This window comes from Spermophilus citellus (assembly GCF_964194105.1).
Source record: "Spermophilus citellus genome assembly, chromosome: 3".
Taxonomy (NCBI): domain Eukaryota; kingdom Metazoa; phylum Chordata; class Mammalia; order Rodentia; family Sciuridae; genus Spermophilus; species Spermophilus citellus.
Window position 1 is genome coordinate 185,569,473 of NC_138184.1, and position 10,368 is coordinate 185,579,840.

Sequence of the window (10,368 nt, forward strand, 5' to 3'; positions counted from 1 at the left end):
AGAATGACTACTTATATTTTGAAGTGTACTTTGTTTAAAGTGATGTTTATTTGTGCTATGGTCACCATCTCTAAAGTGAGTATATAAACTTGGCATGCATAGAAATAAGGGCTTTAACTTAGCCAGAAACAAAGGTATATATATTTTTTTTCAGTCAAAGGGGAAAAAGGTCATTGCCAGCTAAAGGAATAAAAGGCGGGTTAATACACAGTCCCCAGATTCACGCAGTCTATGCCAAATTTGTGTCTAAATATATTATTTAGATGTTATGATACTAATGAAAGGATTTGTATGCATTAATTGTTTGAAATATAAACTCAATCTCTTTTCATTTATTCTGTCCTTCTAGCTATAAAAGAATCACTAAGCAATGAGGGGTAATATCAGCAGTCTTGATTGTCTCTAAAATGATTACTCCATTAGCCAGGTGGAGATTTTGCAGTAATTGCATTGGTATGTCTCCCACCTGATGCATTGTTTCATTCTGACTAATTCTGGTAGGGAAAAAAAATATTTTCTAGGCAGCATTTCAGCCATGAAAGATCTTGAGTTGGTTCATCTTATAAAAACTGATTCATTTAGATATTGTTCTGTTGAGTATAATGGTTCTAAAACAACTTGCTCCAGCTTTCAAAGGTTAGGCTTGTGTCATAAAAATGTAATCTTAGTGCCCGGAAAATAGCTCCAAGTATCTTCAGCCAGCCCCATTTTTGGTACCAAATTAACAGTAGTAGCTTAATTTAACTACTTCAATGAATAGTCCCTTAGTACCAAAGAATTTTACTTTTCATCCCAAAATGTCTACTTTGCATGGTTTTTAAAAATCTACTTTTCTATAATGACACTTATCACATAATTTCTAAAATTCAGCCATTCAGATTTTGAGCTATTTGTGGAAGATAGCTCATTTGCAACTGCCATGTAATATTAATATAGAGGTGAATTTTGAATTTTTTTTATATTATTCAAGCCTAAGTCTTTCATAAAATATACAATAACTGAATATTTTATCATGTAATAATTATTGTTTTAGCATTTAATAAAGGTAACATATATTAAGTGAAGTGCATATTTGCCTAAACATAGATATTTTAATCAATTTTAATATATTAATTTGTTTTTATAAGAAATTTGTAAATCTTACTGCAAACTTTGCATTCAGAGAAAACCATAATTTCCAGAGAATATTTTAAGAGGTTAACATTTCAGTTATTTCTATCTGCAACATTTACTGAAAATTCTCATACATCTGTTTTCTTTTTTCTATATGATTTAGTATCTTAAAAAAATGGTATTGTACACCTGTAGGTCTCATGGTCATGGTGGCTGAAAGCTTAACCTCCATCACTTCCCAGGAGGTAGAGAGAGAAAGTGTGTGTGTGTGTGTGTGTGTGTGTGTGTGTGTTCATGTTCCCCTGTGAACTAGCTTAAGAGATGGAGACACAGGATTGTGTGGAGATGATTATTATAATGATAACTATCCAGAATTAGTATTAAATATCCGGCTTCTGGGAATATTGCTTCAGTTTCATTCATATGATCCCCACAAACATGAGGGACTAGAGAGTGATTATCAGCTGTAGTTGGAAAAGATGGAGCATATTTGGCTATTTCTCAGGCTGAACAAAATAAGTTATGCCTTGTTTCCCTTAAAATATTTCATGACAGTTATTTTATCCAGAACTCTAAGGTATAAAAGCATCTTGTATAACATGTAAACATATATAAATTTGCTTTGTGAGGCTTGGAAACTCGAGCCTATCATCTTGCCATCACTACTAAACTAAATTCAGTGGGTCTTGCAGAAGTTTTCTAACTCATTGTCTTCTGGGCTGCAAAAGTTGAATGCCTCGACAGAAACACGGGAGCACTTCTGATAAAATGTTCCTAACATGATTACTATAGACAGAAAAAACGTGTTTCACTGAAGGAACTGCACTAAACTAGACTCTTGTAAAATGTCCTGAATTTAAACATTTATAGGTTTTCTTGAGAATGTTTTCATCAGCATCATGTGCGCTCATATTTTTTTTCACCACGCATCTAACTTAACAAGATTTAGAAAGCTCCAACCTACTAAAATTAGAGGGATTTTTGCAGTTGTCTTTATATAGTAAACATGATTTCTACAGATGAATCAAATCAGTATTTTTGAAAACTATTAATGTCATACCTAGTATAACAAAATATTATGTTTTTAGCATGTATAACCCAAATCCAAAGACTTCTTTAAATATTGCTTATGTCTACAAAATCACAGGTTGGTTTTGTATTTTAAAATTAATATGTATGTCTTAACATTAAGCCATTCATATTTAGTAAAATGCTTGAAATTTAAAGCTTAAAGTTCAATTATATACATATACAAATAAATATATTTTGATTAAATTTCTGAATAACCAGAGTTCAGTGATAAAGACAATAAGACAAATTTTATTGAGACTTGCATTTTTCTCTGATATGTCTCAATCTCTCTCTGGAGAGTGACTATGATTTCCAGTGCTATCCAGAAGGGGCTCCAGAAGAGGTGACCATGGATATTCACAGTATGTCCTTCAAAGGATACCTTTTCATGCTGGTGGACAGCCTAATGCTTAGGTATCCAACCTGTGGTCAGGTTCCCTCTCACAGAAAACTTACTTATAAAGGCAGATGCCTTCGTGGTTCTTATCTGACATAGATAGCTCTCCTAGGGGGTGCTTGACTAGGAGAAGAGTTAGGCTTGGGTGTGTTGGTCAGGTGAGACACAGAGGAGCAGAATCACAAAACACCTGGAATAATAGAAATGCATCATTAACTACAGATCCTGGGAGAAGAGGGGTGTCCAGTAGGGCCAAGAAAAAGTCTAGAAACACAAGGCTGCTCATCCAGAGGGTGGGGTGGGAACTCAGAGAGGCCTCTGGGACTATGCCATTACCATGAGCCTTATCTCTTAGGCTGTGCTTCTGGAGTTGTGGATTGTGTTTAAGGGAAACATGCCCAAATGGACATTTATATTCATGACTCTAGGTTGATCCTTAGGTTGTATGGAGGCTACCAACTGTGGAGTGTGTTTTGTTGGTTCAGTGGGATAAGGATTGAGTAGGTTCTGTTGCAAAGAACTACATGGAAAGGAGAAGTTTAAACCAGAACTAGGGTGACAGGTTATAACTGGATTTCAGACAAACATTTCAGGTCTAAAAATGGGTACTGACGCAACAACTCAACTGTGTTGAACAAATTTAATACAGAGACATATTTATAAAATATATGGTAAGATGGGATTGGGGATAATAAGACTGGTGGCCATCAACATGTTGGCAGGAAACATCATGAAGACTGTGGGTCAGTAAGAATGTGATTAAATGAGCTATGGAAAAGGAAGCTGGAACTAGACCCCTCACTGGGGAGGGCAATCAACACAAAGGTTGCTAGAAGGGAATGAAGAGGAGTGTGATCCCAGAAGAGTACGGGTTCGGTGGAAGAGCTCCAGATTTTTAGGACCATTCTACTACATAATACTTCAGCAAAGGCCTAATCTCCATTTTCAGGTGTGATCATTGGCAATTTTTCCCTGAATGACAAGGCTTTTCTGCATAACTCTGTATTCCAAGGGGAAAACAGACATATGCTTGTGATAAATTTTCTTATTCTACAATCAGTTCCAAATACCTTTGAAAGAAACCACAAAGGAAGAAGAAAACTATGATGTTTACCTTATACATTATTTGGGATTAGTCTAGTTCTTTTAATTCTTATTCAGTTTCTATACTTAACGTAATAAATAAAAACTGCACTGTAGATAGATTTATGTTCTAGTTGTGCCTTCTGAGGTTGCTCTCATGAAATTAACTTATTTCACCAAGCTTTAGTGTCCTAATATTGTAGGTAATATTTTATTGGTACAGTGTCCTAATATTGATGGTAACGATTTATTGGTCTAGTGTGAAAATTTAGTCTCATGATTGTGAAAACATTTGACACATAATTCTTCTAGATTTTTTTTTCTGTTTTTTTCCCCATTAATTTGTGTGTTGTAAGGGTTGGTACCCACCTGGCACAATATATAGGTGGCTGGCATTATTTGGATTTACTGCTCTACTTTGACAAGATGATGTCAGTACCATTATTGTGATTAAATATATTGAACATCACTCTTTACTTTTATTTAATAGATTCATGACAGGTAAAAAGTTATTCAGGAATGAGAAAAGAGATGAAATGAGAAAAAAAATGGGAAAATAGGTGATGGGGACTAACACAGCCATGACTAACCTTACGGATCTGTATGGGCTTTCTTAACCAGTAATAGGATAATACTAAGTCTCTTGATACTTGTTTAGATAGTTGTGTACATAAGCTGAATACTCCTCTGTGAAAAAAAAGTGTGGTTTATATTGAAGTCAAACATATTAATAAGAATGTCTCTGAAGTCTTTTCCAAGACTTAAGTTTTATGAATATCTTACTCAACATTGGCTGCTCTACAGGTATAATTAGATATTTAAGAAACATACATGATTTAAAGATAAATGATGAAAGATATAATTTCAATAAAATAAAAATAATTTCTTATGAGAAGGGTTTATGATGTTTCCTTTTTGCATTTCTTTAAATATTACTTATGTAAAATTTCATTAAAGATTAAAGAAACACCCACACAATTTTCAAATATAAAAACAGTTAGTCATTAACTACATTGTTACAATAAATTTTAACAGAACAACAAAAGAGTAAGATGATAATAACTCCTAAAATATTTTTACAAAATTATTCTAAGAAATAGATAAAAATTTTTAGCTTGGGAAATGCTTGAAATATAAAGCAGATATGTCTGTGTGTCCTGAGCTCTGGTTATTTTTATTCCATAGGGGAAAAAAAGCAAAAAGTCATGTTTTTAGTAAATTGTGTTTCTGATGTTTTTATAAACTCATATTTAAAATTGTAAAATATTCTGTAAGCCACTACTTAAATTGATGTGAAAAGAATAAATACACATCTTTTTGTAAGAATCAATTTTTAGTCTTCCTTCAACTTTTGTGAACAATCTAATCAGGCAAATTAATTCCTAGGACCTTAAATAGGAGATGTATATTATTTAAAAATATATTTAAAAACATTATTTGTGTTTTATGTAATTCCTGAAGAAATTTTGCATAAGTAATAGAGAAATGCACATAGAAATGTAGTAAACTACTTATAAGAAACATTTTTTTTCTTGGTAGGAATCCCATCTTTCATGAACACATTAATAAATTTTTTATTTTTAAACAAAGGAAAGGGTGAATGATTTTCAATAAAAATATCAAAAATAGAAACTATTAGACCAATTCTATTTTTCTGATTTTTTTAAAAGGAAGTAGTGTCTTGAGTTATCCATTGTAATAGCCATTAACTGCCACAAACTGCACACTAAATCTTAGAAACCAGCAAAAGGTGATGGGAGATTTAAAAAGACAAACAAAAACTTCTAGAGAGAAAGCTGGGACCTTGCGGGACTTTGTATAATGACCCAGAGCTAGTTTAGCACGTTTACTATACAGGTTTTATCATCAGAAAGCTTCTTTTAAAAAGTTTCTTCAAAGCAGGTAGGTAGTCTTGAAGGTTGGAGCCTTGCAAGCAATTATAATTATCTAACTATGCCCATAATTCTCTATCCCCAGCTTCTGGTGTCTGAACTCACAGTCAAGACTAATAGTCCCTCGGCTTTCACAGAACCTCCTCAGGAAGGGCATTACCATAGAAACTGGGCAATCTTGACCTACACCTTACTAGAGAAAGTTGCCAGTGCAAGCTCAGCCACAGCCAGGAGGCAGTCAAAGACCATGATCCAAGACACTGCTCTCCACAATTAACCTTATAAACCTGTTAAAATTAAAATTATGCATAATTCAATAAAGTTAGTATTATAATATCTGTGTAATACTAGATATATTTCAAGTGTTCAACAGTCATATATGGTACTGGGATGGGAAAGATTAATGAGACATTTTCGTCTTTGCATGAAGTTCTATAGGGAAGTAAATGTGAAATTCTCTTCCATTCCATCCAATAGTTTTTAAATACAAGTATTGGAATTCCCCACATGTTCATTCATATCATCTAAGAAACTTTAGCATTTCAACGTTTGAAGCATAGCTTCAATTTTTTTTTGTGTGTGTAAAAGAGTTTCTTGCTTGGTAGGATTTCAATGAGAGGGACTGACTCAGGAGTGGGCCTTGTTTTTGCTTTTGTTCTGTTTTTGGCCACCACATACTTCAAGTTCTTTCAGGGTTACAATGTGTTTTGTATGGTGGCTGAACCATTTCTTATGATTCTCTTCTATCACAGCTCTGTTTCCCTGTAACCCTGCAACGTAGAGGTATTATTCTCTCCCCACACTTTTGACTCTTCCCTGAGAGCAGACTGCAATTTTTTTCTTACTTGTCATTCTGTCTTTCCAATGTAGACTTAGTTTTAGGTATGTGTTTGAGATTGAGACATGTCTAGATAATTGCTAACAGAGCAATTGGAACTGAGCAGCTACTGATTTTACTGGTTCTTCAACTAGGAAATGGTCGTTGTTCCATTTCCAGGCCTCTGTTCTTGTCAGCCAATATAATAAATCCCCTATTATAACTGCATATATTCTATTGGTTCTGTTTTCTGAAGAAGTGACTAATACAGAACTTCGTCCCTAGATGTTGGGAATGAGGGCTCTAAAGTGATTCTTCCCTGTCAGTAGTTAAGGGTCTGTCATGGTCTGGGCCCTCTAGGTAGAAATTTTTTCTATTTCTTTCCTCCAGTTGCAATGGGTATCATCAATGCCATAGTTATGTCAGGGTTTACCATCCTGTGCCCAGGAGCTTAAGGTTTTTGTTTACAGAAAAGTTAGAGAAGAATGATCTAGATGGCTTTCTAGTTATCCCAGACTGGCCATTCCCTGGCTATCCTAAGTGTGTCATGTATAGGAGGCTTTGTATAGTTTTTTGTACTGGGACCAGTCTTTCCAATGATTTTCCGTGAGTCATATTGTTGAAAGCCTGAAAATGGGTATAGATTTCCCTTGTTTCTTTTTTTCCTTTTTTTTAGTTTAATTTTTAAAATATTTTAAGTGATAAATAACAATTGTATATGTGTGTGGAGTACAGCATGATGTTTTAGTACCTGTACACATTTTGGAATTAGCAAACGAGGTTAATCAGTATGTCAGTATATCTGTCATTCATATATATATATATATATATATATATATATATATATATATATATATATTATTTGTAATTATTTGTGGCTTTGCTCCAGGGTCTTTATTCTCTCAGGTTATCTCCCGCTCAATTTAACTGATTGAAATTTTTAGGTGAATTGCTCTTACCAGTTTGCATGAAACCCAGTGTTTTCCTCAGGTAACAAGAGCTTACATTCATGTGTCTCCTTAGTAATGCTTTTATTTTCTTAGATTTCATGCTAGTTGATAGCTCTATGGCCTTGGGTGCTTGATGAGATCAAGAAAAGCTATGGTTACATAGATTGAATAACATTTTTTTTCTTTTATATTGTTTGAATGGAGTTCTTGCCAGATTTTTGTATCCTAAATTGAGATTGGGAGAAAATGCATATTAGCATTTGATATCACGTATCTTTCATTTTAAATTACTTTAAATTTCTAGGCTAAAATATCTTGCTCACCCTGGTTTTCTTTCTTTTCACTTTGAAATACTTTGTGAGTGTGTGTGTGTGTGTGTGTGTGTGTGTGTGTGTCTATGTGTATGGGCGTGTTTGTTTTTAGAGATTGAATACAGAAGTGCTTTACTTTTGAAATATATCCCAACCCACTTTATTTTTTATTCTGAAACACCAAGTTGCCCAGATTGCTTCTAAACTTGTAGTCTTCCTTTCTTCAGCCTCCCAAGTTGCTAGAACTATAAGTGTGCACCACCGTACCTTACTGAAATACTTTCTTTTTTTCTATTTTTAAAGAAAGATGTAGGTGTGAATCAAGTTCACTGGACACTGATTACCAGCTTATCTAAGTCTGGTGAGACAGAACACACTCTTGATCAGCAAGTTACATGAACCTATTAGTTATAGATAGAAAGGAACAAGAGTAGTCTCCTAGGATTTTTTGCAAACTGACCTCCTAAGGCTCAGAAAGCTTCATCTGCCTCATTTGCATCTCAGAGGATAGACCCTGAAAACAGTTCACCCTGGACCATATACCCAAGGTCACAAGAATCATGGGCTAAGGTTCTAGAGGACATCCAGTCCTGGGAGGACCAGAGTGGAACCCAAATCTTTGGACCAGATTCCCCTTGTCCTGAGGTGTGGTATTTATGGCACATACTATAGTTATTCTTGAGGACTATAAGAAAAAACTGGGCAAGTGCTGGGTTGGTCCAGGCTACCCAGAACACTGTCCTGTGATGGAGGATGATTTTGATTATTGATGTGTGATATATGTAATTTCCTTACAGACCTAAAGAATTATTGTTTTTATTACCCACTTGATGTTTTCCTATTTTCTTTCTCATTGACCCAATATATGAGCACAGGTGCAGCAACACACATATGCCCTTCGTCTTTCCTATGTTTTGTTTCTCAGAACCCAGATCAAAAGCTATAGGGAGAGTCCCACATTGCATGCATGTTTTGATTTTTCTTACAGTTCAATATTTAGTAGGGAAAGTAAGTGCTATTTTAGATATTTGTCAGGAATATTTTGTAATATTTTTTATTCAGCACAAATTGCTGCTGGTATGGCTTCCTAAAATTTGCTTTCTTTTTTGCTTGTTTGGTTTGGTTGCTCTTGCTTTTTCTGTTAAAGTTAGCATTGGGATGTCTCTGGTGTCAATCAAATTACGTGGCAAATTAATTTGGTTCTGATGAACTAGAATTCTAGTTTTCTTTATTGCTGTTCTAACTAATACTAGAGTATTTTCTAGATTTTACTCATTCACTCCAAAGTGCTCACTTATGAGTATTAGACTGCATTTAGTTAAGGTCAGAGGATGCCAGAGGGAGAAAAATGGAACCTCACTAATTAGTTTCATGGTCATTCAAACTCAGGGATCCCCCCTGTTGGGAAAAGTATAAACGGCAGCCATACCCCAGAGAAAAAACCCCAACATGGCGCCTAAGGACTTCTCCTTCCTACCTTCTTCTTCTCCCTTCTTCTTCTTCTCCCGCCCTTGTGAACTCTCCCGCCGGCGCCAATTTCAAACCTCGCTGGCGGGGAACCTTAGCCCCAATGAGAACTAATTCCTGGGCGCGGGAGCTGATATCTGGAAGAACTTGCCAATAAACGGGTGGCCTGGCATTTATCTAAGCCCTACCATCTCCCCTTTAGTTCTATATAAGCACACAGCTTTTTGCAATAAAATTGGAATTCTCCCAGCGAAGTGTCTTTGCGTGGGGAATTCTTTCATTCTGGTGCCCCGTGTGAGGATCCGGGTGAGCTCTTTCCAACAAGAGCCCTGTCCCCTGCCCCGCCGAAGACTCTCCGCCCAAAGTCTGCTGTTTTCAGACGCGGCTTCTCTGCACTCACCATTGATTCGACCGTAGGTAAGGCTCCCCCTGACCCTGGCTCGCCAGCTCCCTTCGGGCTACAGCTGGTACTGTGACCGTTGATCACCTGGCACACTCCGGACGCCCGTTGGGGGGAGGGAATTCCCACCACTAAGGCCTTTACTGGCCACAGTGGACCCTCTGGTGATCCATTTCCCTTTGGGGCGTGAGGCTTCTGAGTTTACACGAAAGGTTCTGTGGTTTTTCCCTTCTCCGCTGCCGCTGCCGCTACTATCTCCCGCCGGCTACTGTATCTGGCCTTTCTACTCGGGGAAAACTGAACTCCCGGCCTGGAACTGCATTCCGCCGGAACCGGAGTTCTGTTTTCATTACTGACTTTTTCCGCTGCAGTCAAAAACTTTCCTGACGTCAGGTTGCCCGTGGCTCCGACCCCATTGGGTCTCACAGATCGCACTCCACTGGTGACGACCAGGTAGTGCCCTCTGCAGTTCCTGGCGACGGCTGGTCATTTTGAGGACGCCCACCTGACCCCCGTTCGCCCTGGGCTTCCTGGAAGCTGTTCCAGCCCGGGTTTTCCCTTTGCCTCTCTCGCTTACGCTTATTCTCTCTTTCTCTCTTTCTCTCTTCCATCTCTCCCTGTGACTATGGGCACCTCTTCGTCTATACCTGAAGCCTCACCTCTCAAATGCTTAATAAAAAATCTGGCCACACTCTCCCTCACACCAGACATCAAGCCCAAACTTTTAATCAAATTCTGTACCCAAGATTGGCCTACATATCCACTGGATAATGGCAATCACTGGCCTCCAGAAGGCTCCTTAGATTCAAACCTACTTTGAGACCTTTTTAACTACTGCCAGCATCTGAAAAAGTGGAGGGAGATTCC

At 36.8% G+C, this 10,368-nt stretch overlaps 1 pseudogene across 1 annotated transcript in view; it reads right to left on the reverse strand.

Moving 5' to 3' along the window:
* The window catches only part of LOC308643468 (vesicle transport through interaction with t-SNAREs homolog 1B-like), a 50,965-nt pseudogene extending 40,974 nt beyond the window's left edge, over positions 1-9,991 (reverse strand). The window contains exon 1 of the transcript in view: positions 9,928-9,991. The product of the transcript in view is annotated as a vesicle transport through interaction with t-SNAREs homolog 1B-like (transcript). The remainder of the gene's footprint in view (positions 1-9,927) is intronic.
* Between the last annotated feature and the right edge of the window lie 377 nt (positions 9,992-10,368).